Below are 17,361 nucleotides of genomic sequence, written 5' to 3'. Positions count from 1 at the left end.
ATGTTGCCTCCACTTGAATCTAATCCGCCAGCACAAGCTATTTAATCATCATCATAGTCATTACCACCAACAGTATTTATTTAATCACCACTGACACTAGCGAATAATAATCATCATAGTCATTACCACCAACACTAGCTATTTTATCATCATAGTAATAGTGTAGCACATCATCATCCTCAAACTCATTTCTAGCTATCTAATCACTCATGCTGCTCTCTCTCAGGTAAAATAACATAAAACATGTGTAGCACTCCTCCTTGATCAAGTTGGAGCATGCAGATGAACCTGTCTCCTAATCGTGGGTAGCGCATCTGTTTGCTGCCCCCTAGTACTTCTCTGCGCTTCTCCATCACACATTTGGTCCAGTCTTGCACTATTAAGCATCCCTCGCTAATCTTGAATGCACTAAAGTAATCTGTAGGATATCTTGGCCGTAAGCTAATAATACTCATGGTACCTTTAGTCTCGATCCCATAAGGCACAACATTCATCGGGAGTCCCTGTTGAAGAACATCGTATGGTAACATACTTAGAAATGAAGTTTAGCTTCAAAAATAATGTATGGAAAAGATGCACTGAGGACAAATAGTAAAAATCTTACCATCCTTCCTAAATAGATGTGACCGTAGTTCATTACGAACACTATTGGTCGCACGTTTTCAGTACTAACATTTCTAAATGCAGGAAGAAAATTTGTCTTGACAGTATCAAGATCCTCAAGCCATGAAACATAATGACTTAGCTCCTCGCAGTTTAGTTCAGCCCTGGGACAGTAGTAGGTCATGTCTACCAAGCGTTGGACATGTTTGCTTGCATCGAAATAAGCTGACAATACAAATTAGTTGTCAACTATTTTTGAATAAACAATATCAAAGACATAAATATGGTTGAGAAACTTACATAATGGTATAACTGGAGGCGTCTGCACATCGACCCAGATGTCGGTATTACCTTCAATATCATCTTCCGGGCGAATATCAAAGGTGATAACCATATCAGGCTCAAATGCATAAGTCTTGCATAGCGCTCGCCATGTTTTACATCCAAAATAGGTGTAGTCGTCTGAATTGTATAATTTTGCGTGGAAAATATAACCATGCTCGGTCTTCAAGTAAATTTTCTTTTCCTCCATAGTACGACTGCAACCTATCTTATCCAATACAAAAACTCTTGCATGGCAGGGGATACGCTAGTAGAATAGTAAAAAAAGACTTGTCTTGCTTAAATTATAAGTTAAAGCAAATGTCATGCTTAATTATGAAAAAAGACTTGTCGTTGTGACTTACTATATCCACTTCGAAGTTCTCGTCCAGCTTGATGCTGAAGCGCCTATCATCATCTAGGAAGATTCCGTCGCACAGGCCGCGCTCGTCTTTGCAGTATTTGCAAATACCGAAATCCTTTCCGTCGTCAGACATTTCCTATGTTCATAGTTAAAACATTAATTGAAAATCGATCGAAGACAACTACCAGGCTACTCAATACACAAATCCGGGGCACTCGATATTTCCTACATATTCTGGCACAAGTTATGCCAAAATTCACGGAAAAATCCGGCATGACCTTTGCTAAAATAGGACATATCGAGTGCCTGAAATTTGCCGGAATGGAAATGAATCAACACTCCGGCAAAACATAGGCCACTCGGAGGTGTAACCTACAAACATGATCGGCCACTTGGGCAAGCACATATCCTATTTGAGCAACACAAGATATACATTTCAAAATATCTTATAGGACTCAAATTAGCATGCATTCAATAAGCAAAAGTAAATCATCTCATGCGTCCGTACATCATCGAATATTATCACTAATACATCCCAAATAGTGTCATACATATAACATCACTAATACAACTAAAACCCTAGCACACGATGGGTATCGGCGCGGGCGGTGGACAGCCACAAAGAAGGAGCCATCACGGGATCATAGCTCCACTAAGATCCCTGGAGAACCTGCCAGGTATTGGAGAACATGTGCTCCAACGCAAACAAGTAGCGATGAACGTGCGCGTCCTCCTCACTGACACGGTGACGCACCACCTCCGCGGGGTCCTCGAGCCTCTGGACCGTCACTGGCCCACGCGACCGCCACCAAAGAAGGTTCGGGTCAACGACAGGCTGGCTCCTCACCAACCTGCGCCCCCGGTAGGTAGCGCCTCCCAGTACCACCCCGGCGGAGCCTAGTCCCGGACATGGCCCATCTGGTCAAGGAGGAGTCGTCCTCCGCCGACTCGACGACGAGGATGCGGGATAGGCATCGTCCACGTCGATGCGGGAAAAAATGCTTTAACTAAAAAATAGCAACAAGTTCTTACTAACTAGTTCTATTAATTCAACTAGTTCTTATTAAAAATAAACTTACTATAAATAAAAATAAACTAGTACCTAATTAGTACCTAGTTCTTACTGACTAATTAGTACCTAGGAACTACTGCCCTAATTACCATCTAATTTGATGAACATAGGGGTGGAAAGTGGTAGCGGATATTCCAATTATCCAACTATAAAGTGAAATAAGTGGTCAAATTTTACTCGTTTTAGGATTCATCTTAGAAATTTGTTTCGTTTCCACCCTTACATGAACCCTAACACATTTGAGCCGCATCCGCATCCGATTCATTTCCACCCTTACATGAACCCTAACTAATTTGATGCAAATAAAATATAAAGAAACCCTAGGCAGAGGTAGGGGAGAGGGAGGAGCAGGCGTGCTCACCTCGGGTGCCTGCGACGAGGGAGGGGCAGGCGGCGTCGGGGTCGGGGCTCGGGCACGCGGCGGATGGCGGCGTCGAGGTCGGGGTCGGGGCGGCGTCCGGGGCGGCATTAAGGTCGGGGGCGGGGGCGGCGTTGAATCTGGGGTCGGGGTGGCGTAGAGGGTGTGCCGAGAGCGCGCGGCGGCCGACGGGCGACAGCGGCGGCGAGAGTGGAGAGCTGGATTTGGGGGAAGTGGCCGTGGGGAAGGACGAACCCCGTGGTTAAGCCAGAAGTAGCAGTAGCGCGTTCCAAAAAGCGCGCTACTGCTACATTAGCTACAACGCGTTTCGGGATACACGCTACTGCAACTCCTTTCTCTTTTTCCCCCTTTTTCATTTAGTTTTCTTCACATTTTATTTTTTTCCTTTCACCTTATTCTATTTCTTTCATTTTAAATTACCTTTCTGTTTGCTTTCCATTTAATTTTATATCCTTTAGCAGTAGCGAGTTTAGATTAAAACGTGCTGCTACAAAGAAAGTAGCGGTAGCGCGGTTCGATATAGGTCGCTACTACTATGTGTAGCCTATCGGCTAAGCCGTGGGAATTTTAGTAGTAACGTGTTTATAACAAGACGCGCTACTGCTAAAACTTTATCTGCAGCGCAGTTTGCACAGGCGCGCTACTGCTACTTAGCACCAGCGTGCTTTTTTGACCCGCGCTACTGCTAAAGTTTGGTGTATAAGGTTTTCCCTAGTAGTGTCCATGAGTAGCAGGTACACCTAATTTTTTTGGTATTTCGTGTTCCTGATGTCTAATGCACAACCTTCTTCTTGTAGACGTTGTTGGGCCTCCAAGTGCAAAGGTTTGTAGGACAGTAGCAAATTCCCCTCAAGTGGATGACCTAAGGTTTATCAATCCATGGGAGGCGTAGGATGAAGATGGTCTCTCTCAAATAACCCTGCAACCAAATAACAAAGAGTCTCTTGTATTCCCAACACCCAATACAATGGTAAATTGTATAGGTGCACTAGTTCGGCGAAGAGATGATGATACAAGTGCAATATGGATGGTAGATAAAGGTTTTTGTAATCTGAAAATATAAAAACAGCAAGGTAACTAATGATAAAAGTGAGCACAAACGGTATTGCAATGTGTTGAAACAAGGCCTAGGGTTCATACTTTCACTAGTGCAAGTCCTCTCAACAATAATAACATAATTGGATCATATAACTATCCATCAACATGCAACAAAGAGTCACTCCAAAGTCACTAATAGCGGAGAACAAACGAAGAGATTATTGTAGGGTACGAAACCACCTCAAAGTTATCCATTCTGATCGATCTATTCAAGAATCCGTAGTAAAATAACACGAAGCTATTCTTTCCATTCAACCTATCATGGAGTTCGTACTAGAATAACACCTTAAGACACAAATCAACCAAAACCCTAATGTCACCTAGATAATCCAATGTCACCTCAAGTATCTGTGGGTATGATTATATGATATGCATCACACAATCTCAGATTCATCTATTCAACCAACACAAAAGTACTTCAAAGAGTGCCCCAAAGTTTCTACCAGAGAGTCAAGATGAAAACGTGTGCCAACCCCTATGCATAGGTTCATGGGCGGAACCCGCAAGTTGATCACCAAAACATACATCAAGTGGATCAATAGAATACCCCATTGTAACCACGGGTATCCCACGCAAGACATACATCAAGTGTTCTCAAATCCTTAAAGACTCAATCCAATAAGATAAACTTCAAAGGGAAAACTCAATCCATTACAAGAGAGTAGAGGGGGAGAAACATCATAAGATCCAACTATAATAGCAAAGCTCGCGATACATCAAGATCGTACCACCTCAAGAACACGAGAGAGAGAGAGAGACCAAACACATAGCTACTGGTACATACCCTCAGCCCCGAGGGAGAACTACTCCCTCCTCATCATGGAGAGCACCGGGATGATGAAGATGGCCACCGGAGAGGGATTCCCCCCTCCGGTAAGGTGCCGGAACGGGTCTAGATTGGTTTTCGGTGGCTACGGAGGCTTCTAGTGGCGGAACTCTCGATCTATTCTCCTCCTCGAAGTTTTTAGGGTATATGGGTATATATAGGAGGAAGAAGTACATCGGTGGATCTCCGGGCTGTCCACGAGGCAGGGGGGCGTGCCCCCCACCCTCGTGGGCAGCCCGGGACTCTTCTGGTCCATCTCCGATACTCCGTGGGCTTCTTCTGGTCCAAAAATAAGTTCCGTGAAGTTTCAGGTCAATTGGACTCCGCTTGATTTCCCTTTTCTGTGATACTCTAGAACAAGGAAAAAACAGAAACGGACACTGGGCTCTAGGTTAATAGGTTAGTCCCAAAAATCATATAAAATAGCATATAAATGCATATAAAACATCCAAGGTTGATAATATAATAGCATGGAACAATCAGAAATTATAGATACGTTGGAGACGTATCAGCATCCCCAAGCTTAATTCCTGCTCGTCCTCGAGTAGGTAAATGATAAAAACAGAATTTTTGATGTGGAATGCTACCTAACATATTTATCAATGTAATTCTCTTTATTGTGTCAAGAACATTCAGATCCATAAGATTCAAGACAAAAGTTTAATATTGACATAAAAACAATAAGACTTCAAGCATACTAACAAAGCAATCATGTCTTCTCAAAATAACATGGCCAAAGAAAGCTATCCCTACAAAATCATATAGTTTGGCTATGCTCTATCTTCACCACACAAAATATTTAAATCATGCACAACCCCGATGACAAGCCAAACAATTGTTTCATACTTTTGATGTTCTGAAACTTTTTTAATTTTCACGCAATACATGAGCGTGAGCCATGGACATAGCACTATAGGTGGAATAGAATGGTGGTTGTGGAGAAGACAAAAAGGAGAAGATAGTCTCACATCAACTAAGCGTATCAATAGACTATGGAGATGCCCATCAATAGATATCAATGTGAGTGAGTAGGGATTGCCATGCAACGGATGCACTAGAGATATAAGTGTATGAAAGCTCAACAAAAGAAACTAGTGGGTGTGCATCCAACTCGCTTTCTCACGAAGACCTAGGGCATTTTGAGGAAGCCCATCATTGGAATATACAAGTCAAGTTCTATAATGAAAGATTACCATTAGTATATGAAAGTGACATAGTGTAACAATATAAGTGACGCATGAGAGCTCATCTATCTCTATAAAATAAACCACCACCGTGCTCTAAAAAGATATAAGTGAAGCACTAGAGCAACGACAAACTACTCCGAAAGATATAAGTGAAGATCAATGAGTAGTTGAATAATTATGCAACTATGTGAAGACTCTCTAACATTTAATAATTTCAGATCTTGGTATTTTATTAAAACAGCAAGCAAAACAAAATAAAATAAAATGACTCTCCAAGCAAAACACATATCATGTGGTGAATAAAAATATAGCTCCAAGTAAAGTTACCAATGAACGAAGACGAAAGAGGGGATGCCTTCCGGGGTATCCCCAAGCTTAGGATCTTGGTTGTCCTTGAATATTACCTTGAGGTGCCTTGGGCATCCCCAATCTTAGGCTCTTGCCACTCCTTGTTCCATAGTCCATCGAATCTTTACCCAAAACTTGAAAACTTCGCAACACAAAACTTAACAGAAAACTCGTAAGCTCCGTTAGCGAAAGAAAACAAAACACCACTTCAAGGTACTGTAATGAACTTATTATTTATTTATATTGGTGTTAAACCTACTGTATTATAACTTATCTATGGTTTATAAACTCTTTTACTAGCCATAGATTCATCAAAATAAGTAAGCAACACATGAAAAACAGAATCTGTCAAAAACAGAACAGTCTGTAGTAATCTGTAACTAACGCAAACTTCTGGAAACCCAAAAATTCTAAAATAAATTGCTGAACGTGAGGAATTTATCTATTAATCATCTACAAAAATAATTAACTAAATATAACTCTCCAATAAAAAATGGCAGAAATTCTCGTGAGCGCTGAAGTTTCTGTTTTTTACAGCAAGATCAACAAGACTTTCCCCAAGTCTTCCCAATGGTTCTACTTGGCACAAACACTAATTAAAACATAAAAACTCAATCATAAAAGAGGCTAGATAAATTATTTTTTGCTAAACATCAGCAAAAATCAAGGAACAAAAATAAAGTTGGTTTGCCTCCCAACAAGCGTTGTCGTTTAACGCCCCTAGCTAGGCATGATGATTTCAATGACGCTCACATAAAAAATAAGAATTGAAACATAAAGAGAGAATCATGAAGAATAAGACTAGCACATTTAAGTCTAACCCACTTCCTATGCATAGGGATTTTGTGATCAAACAACTTGTGGTAACAATAATCAACTAGCATAGGAAGGCAAAACAAGCATAACTTCAAGATTTTCAACACACACAGAGGAAACTTGATATTATTGAAGGAAATATGCCCTAGAGGCAATAATAAAGTTATTATTTATTTACTTATATCATGTTAAATTTTTATTATTCATGCTAGAATTGTATTAACCGGAAACATAATACATGTGTGAATACATAGACAAACAGAGTGTCACTAGTATGCCTCTACTTGACTAGCTCGTTGATCAAAGATGGTTATGTTTCCTAGCCATAGACATGAGTTGTCATTTGATTAATGGGATCACATCATTAGGAGAATGATGTGATTGACTTGACCCATTCAGTTAGCTTAGCACTTGATCGTTTAGTTTGTTGCTATTGCTTTCTTCATAACTTATACATGTTCCTATGACTATGAGATTATGCAACTCCCGTTTACCGGAGGAACACTTTGTGTGCTACCAAACGTCACAACGTAACTGGGTGATTATAAAGGTGCTCTACAGGTGTCTCTGAAGGTACTTGTTGGGTTGGCGTATTTCGAGATTAGGATTTGTCACTCCGATTGTCGGAGAGGTATCTCTGGGCCCTCTCGGTAATACACATCACTCAAGCCTTGCAAGCATTGCAACTAATAAGTTAGTTGCGGGATGATGTATTACGGAACGAGTAAAGAGACTTGCCGGTAACGAGATTGAACTAGGTATTGAGATACCGACGATCGAATCTCGGGCAAGTAACATACCGATGACAAAGGGAACAACATATGTTGTTATGCGGTTTGACCGATAAAGATCTTCATAGAATATGTAGGAACCAATATGAGCATCCAGGTTCCGCTATTGGTTATTGACCGGAGACGTGTCTCGGTCATGTCTACATAGTTCTTGAACCCGTAGGGTCCGCAAGCTTAAAGTTCGGTGACGATCGTAATTAGGGTTTTTGTGTTTTGATGTACCGAAGGTTGTTCGTAGTCCCGGATGTGATCACAAACATGACGAGGAGTCTCGAAATGGTCGAGACATAAATATTGATATATTGGAAGCCTATATTTGGATATCAGAATCGTTTCGGGTGAAATCGGGATTTTACCGGAGTACCGGGGGGTTACCGGAACCCGCCCGGGGGTTAATGGGCCTACATGGGCCCTAAGGGAGAAGAGGAGGGCCGGCCAGGGCAGGCCGCACGCCCCCTCCTGCCCTAGTCCGAATAGGACAAGGAAGGGGGGGCGGCGCCCCCCTTTCCTCTTGCCCCCTTCCCCTTTCCTTCTTCAACAAGGCAAGAGGGGGGAGTCCTACTCCTGGTGGGAGTAGGACTCCTCCAGGCGCACCCCTAGGGGCCGGCCGCACCTCCCCCCTCCCTCCTTTATATACGGGGGCAAGGGGGCACCCCATGACACACAAGTTGATCTTCGTGATCGTTCCTTAGCCGTGTGCGGTGCCCCCTTCCACCATATTCCACCTCGGTCATATCGTAGCAGTGCTTAGGCGAAGCCCTGCGTCGGTAGAACATCATCACCGTCATCACGCCGTCGTGCTGACGAAACTCTCCCTCAACACTCGGCTGGATCGGAGCTCGAGGGACGTCACCGAGTTGAACGTGTGCAGAACTCGGAGGTGTCGTACGTTCGGTACTTGGATTGGTCGGATCGGGAAGACGTACGACTACTTCCTCTACGTTGTGTCAACGCTTCCGTTGCCGGTCTACGAGGGTACGTAGACAACACTCTCCCCTCTCGTTGCTATGCATCACCATGATCTTGCGTGTGCCTAGGAATTTTTTTGAAATTACTACGTTCCCCAACAATTATTGCAATTCCTACAAGCATATATTCCTCCCTCATAATAATTTTCATTAGCATCATGAATGAATTCAACAATATAACCATCACATAAAGCATTCTTTTCATGATCTACAAGCATAGAAATTTTATTACTCTCCACATAAGCAAAATTCTTCTCATTCGGAATAATGGGAGTATCATAAGAGACTCAAATACTATAAATTGTTTCCACATTAAAAGAGTAATGTTCAGAAAAAGGGTAATCATAATCATGACAAGTTTTATAAATATAATCATCACTACTTTTTATAGCATAAGTGTCATCACAATAATCATCATAAGTAGCAACTTCGTTCTCATCATAATCAATTGAAACCTCTTCCAAGATAATGGAATCATTACTAAATAAAGTCATGAGCTCTCCAAATCCACTTTCATAATTATCACAATGAGATTCAATATCCTCCAAAATAGTGGGATTACTACTTCCTAAAGTTGACACTCTTCCAACCCCACTTTTATCAATATAATCATCATAAGTAGGAGGCATGCTATCATCATAATAAGTTTGCATATCAAAACTTGAGAGACTACAAATATCATCTTCATTAAACATAGAATCCCCAAGCTTGGGACAAACATTAATTTCAGCAAATATATTCTCAAACATGTCATTCTCATCAAACATAGCATCCCCAATCTTGGGCCTTTTCATATCATAAGCATAATCACTCTCATCATTAATAGTATGGATAGCACCAATAGTATAGCAATTATCATCATCACAATGAGTAATAGGAGCAACATTATTTGCGAGAGATACCTTTCTACCTTTGCTTCTTCGTCTTTTCTTTTTCTTCTTCACATCATGTGTGGGTTCAACCCTCTTTTTGGAGCTCCTTATTAATGAGATTGGTTGAATAGAAGGCTCCTCCTCGTTAACTGATTCATCATAAGAAATAATAGGAGGATATTGGGAAGTCTCTTCCCTTTCATTAGTATTATATTCATCTTCTATTTGTTTTCTTTTCTTTATGTAATTGGCAATATAAGGATTTTCAATACAATTCACCGCACAATACATATAAATTTCCTCTAGATCAAAATCAAGAAGTTTATCACGGGAAAATACTGGAAGATAGTTAGTTATACGTTTCATTTTTTCATAACCCATAAGCAAACTAAGTTCATTATGATGTGCAAGGGAAATCAAGTCATCACAATTTTTGGAAACGATTAGATCATGAAACAATTTGCATCAGATGGTTAAATGACCATGTTCATTGCAAACTTCACAAGTACGGCTAAGAAAATTTAAATTTTTAGCACAAACATCTAGCCTTTCTTGCAACCATTTAGTTTCTAAGTACTTATGCCTCTTGCAAAATCTATCTTCCCTAATTGGTGTGTACTTGCAAACTCTATGCACTCCACAAAAATCGACATGCTTATAAGAGACATTCTCATCATGACTAGTGCAATCATCATTAGTACTATGGATATTCAAAGAGTTCATACTAATAACATTACAATCATGCTCATCATTCAAAGATTTAGTGCCAAACATTTTAATGCATTCTTCTTCTAACACTTTGGCACAGTTTCCTTTCCATTATACTCATGAAAGATATTAAAAAGATGAAGCGTATGAGGCAAACTCAATTCCATATTTTTTGTAGTTTTCTTTTATAAACTAAACTAGTGCTAAAACAAGAAATAAAAAGATTCGATTGCAAGATCTAAAGATATACCTTCAAGCGCTAACCTCTCCGGCAACGGCGCCAGAAAAGAGCTTGGTGTCTAATACACAACCTTCTTCTTGTAGACGTTGTTGGGCCTCCAAGTGCAGAGGTTTGTAGGATAGTGGCAAATTTCCCTCAAGTGGATGACCTAAGGTTTATCAATCCGTGGGAGGCGTAGGATGAAGATGGTCTCTCTCAAACAACCCTGCAACCAAATAACAAAGAGTCTCTTGTGTCCCGAACACACCCAATACAATGGTAAATTGTATAGGTGCACTAGTTCGGCGAAGAGATGATGATACAAGTGCAATATGGATGGTAGATAAAGGTTTTTGTAATCTGAAAATATAAAAACAGCAAGGTAACTAATGATAAAAGTGAGCACAAACGGTATTGCAATGCGTTGAAACAAGGCCTACGGTTCATACTTTCACTAGTGCAAGTCCTCTCAACAATAATAACATAATTGGATCATATAACTATCCCTCAACATGCAACAAAGAGTCACTCCAAAGTCACTAATAGTGGAGAACAAACGAAGAGATTATTGTAGGGTACGAAACCACCTTAAAGTTATCCTTTCTGATCGATCTATTCAAGAGTCCGTAGTAAAATAACACGAAGCTATTCTTTCCATTCAATCTATCATAGAGTTTGTACTAGAATAACACCTTAAGACACAAATCAACCAAAACCCTAATGTCACCTAGATACTCCAATGTCACCTCAAGTATCCATGGGTATGATTATACGATATGCATCACACAATCTTAGATTCATCTATTCAACCAACACAAAAGTACTTCAAAGAGTGCCCCAAAGTTTCTACTGGAGATTCAAGACGAAAATGTGCGCCAACCCCTATACATAGGTTCATGGGCGGAACCCACAAGTTGATCACAAAAACATACATCAAGTGGATCAACAGAATACCCCATTGTCACCACGGGTATCCCATGCAAGACATACATCAAGTGTTCTCAAATCCTTAAAGACTCAATCCGATAAACTAACTTCAAAGAGAAAACTCAATCCATTACAAGAGAGTAGAGGGGGAGAAACATCATAAGATCCAACTATAATAGCAAAGCTCGCGATACATCAAGATCGTACCACCTCAAGAACATGAGAGAGAGAGAGAGATCAAACACATAGCTACTGGTACATACCCTCAGCCCCGAGGGAGAACTACTCCCTCCTTGTCATGGAGAGCACCGAGATGATGAAGATGGCCACCGAAGAGGGATTCCCCCTCCGGCAGGGTGCCAGAGCGGGTCTAGATTGGTTTTCGGTGGCTATGGAGGCTTCTGGCGGCGGAACTCCCGATCTATTCCCCTCCTCTAAGTTTTTAGGGTATATGGGTATATATAGGAGGAAGAAGTACGTCGGTGGATCTCCGGGCTGTCCACGAGGCAGGGGGCGCGCCCAGGGGGGTGGGCGCGCCCCCACCCTCGTGGGTAGCCCGGGACTCTTCTGGTCGTCCATCTCTGATACTCCATGGGCTTCTTCTGGTCCAAAAACAAGTTCCGTGAAGTTTCAGGTCAATTGGACTCTGTTTGATTTCCCTTTTCTGCGATACTCTAAAACAAGGAAAAAACAGAAACTGGCACTGGGCTCTAGGTTAATAGGTTAGTCCCAAAAATCATATAAAATAGCATATAAATGCATATAAAACATCCAAGGTTGATAATATAATAGCATGGAACAATCAAAAATTATAGATACGTTGGAGACGTATCAGTTCCATATCCATAACTAAAGAAAGAGAACAACTTAGAATAGCAAATAAAAATTACTTAGTGATAAAGCAAACAAGCACACACGAGAATATTCACCCCACGCTATGACTCCCCGGCAACGGCGCCAGAAAAAGGTCTTGATAACCCACAAGTGCGGGGGATCAATTGTAGCCTCTTTCGATAAGTAAGAGTGTCGAACCCAACGAGGAGCTAAAGGTAGAACAAATATTCCCTCAAGTTCTATCGACCACCGATACAACTCTACGCACGCTTAATGTTCGCTTTACCTAGAACTAGTATGAAACTAGAAGTACTTTGTATGTGTTTTTGGATAGGTTTGCAAGATAATAAAGAGCGAGTAAATAAAAAGTAGGGGCTGTTTAGGTAAAGAAGCAATAAAGTTAGTATAGCGAGTGTGGAAAAGTGGTGGTAGGAGTTGCGAAATTGTCCCTAAGCAATTGACTACTTTACTAGACCGACAACAAGTTTTATGTGGGAGAGGCCACTGCTAGCATGTCATCCCTGACTTGGAATTCTATGCACTTATGATTGGAACTATTAGCAAGCATCCGCAACTACTAACGTTCATTAAGGTAAAACCCAACCATAGCATTAAGATATATTGGTCTCCCTTCAATCCCGTATGCATCAATTTCTATGCTAGGTTGAAGCTTCTGTCACTCTTGCCCTCCAATACATAGTCCTATCAATATACAACTAACCCTATGGTGTGATCCACGTGCGCGCTCATATGATGGGAACCAAAGGACAGCAACATAACCACAAGCAAATTAAATCAATCATAGTAATTCACCAATCACCGATAGGACAATGAAAATCTACTCAGACATCATAGGATGGCAACACATCATTGGATAATAATATGAAGCATAAAGCACCATGTTCAAGTAGAGGGTACAGCAGGTTGCGGGAGAGTGGACCGTTGTAGATAGAGGGGGGAAGGTGATGGAGATGTTGGTGAAGATGGCGGAGGTGTTGGTGTAGATTGCGGTGATGATGATGGCCCCCGGTGGCACTCCGGCGCCCCCCTCCTTCTTCTTCTTCCTTGACCTTCTCCCTATATGGGAGAAGGGTTTCCCTTCTGGTCCATGGCCACCATGGCATGGGAGGGGCGAGAGACCCTCCGAGATTGGATCTCTCTCTCTGTCTCTCTCTATTTTCGCGTTCTCAGATTCTGCCCTTTCACCGTTTCTTATATTTCCGAAGATCCGTAACTCTGATTGGGCTGAAATTTTAACACGATCTCTATCCGGAAATTAGCTTTCTTGCGGTGAAAGAAGGGCATCAACCGCCTTACTGGGAGGCCACGAGGGCCCAGGGCGCGCCCCCTGCCTCGTGGCCCCCTCGGGCATCGTCTCGCGTTGATTTTTCTTCCCAAAAATCACATATATTCCAAAAAAAATCTCCGTCAGTTTTTATCCCGTTTGGACTCCGTTTGATATGGATTTACTGCGAAACAAAAAACATGCAACAAACAGGAACTAGCACTGGGCACTGGATCAATATGTTAGTCCCAAAAATAGTATAAAAAGTTGCCAAAAGTATATGAAAGTTGTAGAATGTTGGCATTGAACAATCAAAAATTATAGATACGACGGAGACGTATCAACCATCGTTACCGGCACGACACCTTGATGCCACTGTTGGGGAACGTAGTAATTTCAAAATTTTCCTACGCACACGCAAGATCATGGTGATGCATAGCAACGAGAGGGAAGAGTATCGTCCATGTACCCTCATAGACCGTAAGCGGAAGCGTTATGAGAACGCGGTTGATGTAGTCGAACGTCTTCACAATCCGAACGATCCAAGTACCGAACGCACGGCACCTTCGAGTTCAGCACACGTTCAGCTCGATGACGTCCCACGAACTCCGATCCAGCAGAGCTTCACGGGAGAGTTCCGTCAACACGACGGCGTGATGACAGTGATGATGTTGCTACCGACGCAGGGCTTCGCCTAATCACCGCTACGATATGATCGAGGTGGATTATGGTGGAGGGGGGCACCGCACACGGCTAAGGGTTCAATGATCAACTTCTATGTCTATGGGGTGCCCCCTGCCCCCGTATACAAAGGAGCTAGGGGGGAGGCGGCCGGCCAGGAGGAGGGCGCGCCAAGGGTGGAGTCCTACTCCCGGTTGGAGTAGGAGGGGAGAAGGAAGGGGGAGAGGAAGAGAAGGAAAAGGGGGCGCCGCCCCCTCCTTGTCCAATTCGGACTAGAGGGGGAGGGGGGCGCGGCTGCCCTTGGCCGCCTATCCTCTTCTCCCACTAGGGCCCATGAGGCCCAATTAACTCCCCGGGGGGTTCCGGTAACCCCATGGTACTCCGGTATATGTCCGAAACCTTCCGGAACCTTTCCGGTGTCCGAACATAGTCGTCCAATATATCGATCTTTATGTCTCGACCATTTCGAGACTCCTCGTCATGTCCGTGATCATATCTGGGACTCTGAACTACCTTTGGTACATCAAAACACAAAAACTCATAATATCGATCGTCACTGAACTTTAAGCGTGCGGACCCTACGGGTTTGAGAACTATGTAGACATGACCGAGGCACGTATCCGGTCAATAACCAATAGCGGAACCTGGATGCTCATATTGGCTCCCACATATTCTACGAAGATCTTTATCGGTCAAACCGCATAACAACATACGTTGTTCCCTTTGTCATCGGTATGTTACTTGCCCGAGATTCGATCGTCGGTATCTCAATACCTAGTTCAATCTCGTTACCGGCAAGTCTCTTTACTCATTCCGTAATAAATCATCCCGCAACTAACTCATTAGTTACAATGCTTGCAAGGCTTATAGTGATGTGCATTACCGAGTGGGCCCAGAGATACATCTCCGACAATTGGAGTGAAAAATCCTAATCTCGATACATGCCAACTCAACAAGTACCTTTGAAGACACCTGTAGAGCACATTTATAATCACCCAGTTACGTTGTGACGTTTGGTAGCACACAAAGTGTTCCTCCGGTAATCGGGAGTTGCATAATGTCATAGTCATAGGAACATGTATAAGTCATGAAGAAAGCAATAACAGTAAACTAAAACGATCAAGTGCTAAGCTAACGGAATGGGTCAAGTCAATCACATCATTCTCCTAATGATGTGATCCCGTTTATCAAATTACAACTCATGTCTATGGTTAGGAAACATAACCATCTTTGATCAACGAGCTAGTCAAGTAGAGGCATACTAGTGACACTCTGTTTGTCTATGTATTCACACATGTATCATGTTTCTGGTTAATACATTCTAGCATGAATAATAAACATTTATCATGATATAAGGAAATAAATAATAACTTTATTATGGCCTCTAGGGCATATTTCCTTCAGTGTTGCCATCCTATGATGTTTTGAGTAGATATCATTTGTCTTTGAGTTGATTGATGATCTAGATTAATATGAGTTGTATGTTTTATTTTGGTGCTGTCCTATTATGCCCTCCGTGTCGCGCAAGCGTGAGGGATTCCCGCTATAGGTTGTTGCAATACGTTCATGATTCTCTTATAGTGGGTTGCTTGAGTGACAGAAGCATAAATCCGAGTAAGGGGGTTGTTGCGTATGGGATAAAGAGGACTTGATGCATTAATCCTATGGTTGGGTTTTACCTTAATGATCTTTAGTAGTTACGGATGCTTGCTAGAGTTCCAATCATAAGTGCATATGATCCAAGAAGAGAAAGTATGTTAGTTTATGCCTCTCCCTTATATGAAATTGCAATGACGACTATCGGTCTTGTTAACAATTGCCTAAGACAATTCCGCACACCGATCCATCATTATTCCACACTCGCTATATATAATATTTAGTAATATATTCTAACTTTATGATAACAACACCTACTTTTATATTTTATCTCTCCGATACCATGCAAAGTTAACCTCTTCATACCCACAACGTAGTTTTATTTCTCGTTTCTAGTTGGAAGCAAACGTTCGGTGTACGTAGAGTCGTATCAGTGGCAGATAGGGCTTGAGAGAATATTGATCTTACCTTTAGCTCCTTGTGGGTTCGACACTACATACTTATCACTTCCACCTCTGGGAATTGCTACGATGATTCCCTGCACTTGGGGATTATGAAGGCAGTGTCGGAGTTGCGTGTAGAGTGGTTGGATCTTGATCCATTTTTGCGGTTTGCTTGATCTGCCCGTCACATCGGAGCTGGTGCCGGACGGGGCCATCGTCGCCGTATTCGCGGTGATAGGAGACGTCTGGGATGTCGGGGTGCTGCTCCAGTGAGACTCCCACATGATGGCGGCACCGACATGGCCTTGGAGGTCATTTGTAGTGGCAGATCTTGCGGCTCCACCATCTACGCCACTTTGGTCTATGGCGGCGGACTCTCTACAAACTGCGGTGGTCACCAAAAGGTCTTCGTGAGGGTCCTCTCGTTAGATCCAGTGGTTTACTCTTGTGGGAAGTTGTAAACTGTAGACGACTTGATACGGAGGGATGATGGTTGTGCAGCGGCAGCGACCGCACATCGCATTTAGCTACTGAGATGGTAGAAAAGTGGTGCGGCAACACACAAGTGGCATCCATGGTGATTTTCTTCAAACCCAATACACCCTGAGATGAGAATGACATTTCAATCCAACGTCTTTTCCATTTTCGTGTTCTTAGAATTATGTGAATCAAAGAATCCCTGGGAATAGCGACCAATTTGAAATGAAAATCAGTCGCTGAGTTTTTCTTAAATATAGATAACTTGAAAAGAACCTGGCGTTCCTATCAAGAAGAAAAGTAATCTACCCACACGATTTGCTCAGGAAAAAGTGATCCGATGACGTTGAACGCACACTTTGCATCGGTCTCCTCTCGCCATGTTACCCTCCCCTCCCCGGGGAAGTGGGACTCGATCATTCCCATGGCATCGAACATCTGGCGCTGCGTGACACGGAGAAGAGAACAAAATCTCAAACCCTGCTGCACGTGAACGAGTTTATTTAGAACTTTGAACTAACAACAAGACGAGCAGCTCCCGTGCG

Source organism: Triticum urartu, chromosome 2, assembly GCF_003073215.2.
Source record: "Triticum urartu cultivar G1812 chromosome 2, Tu2.1, whole genome shotgun sequence".
NCBI classification, from domain to species: domain Eukaryota; kingdom Viridiplantae; phylum Streptophyta; class Magnoliopsida; order Poales; family Poaceae; genus Triticum; species Triticum urartu.
Note: the sequence above shows the minus strand (reverse complement) of the source record.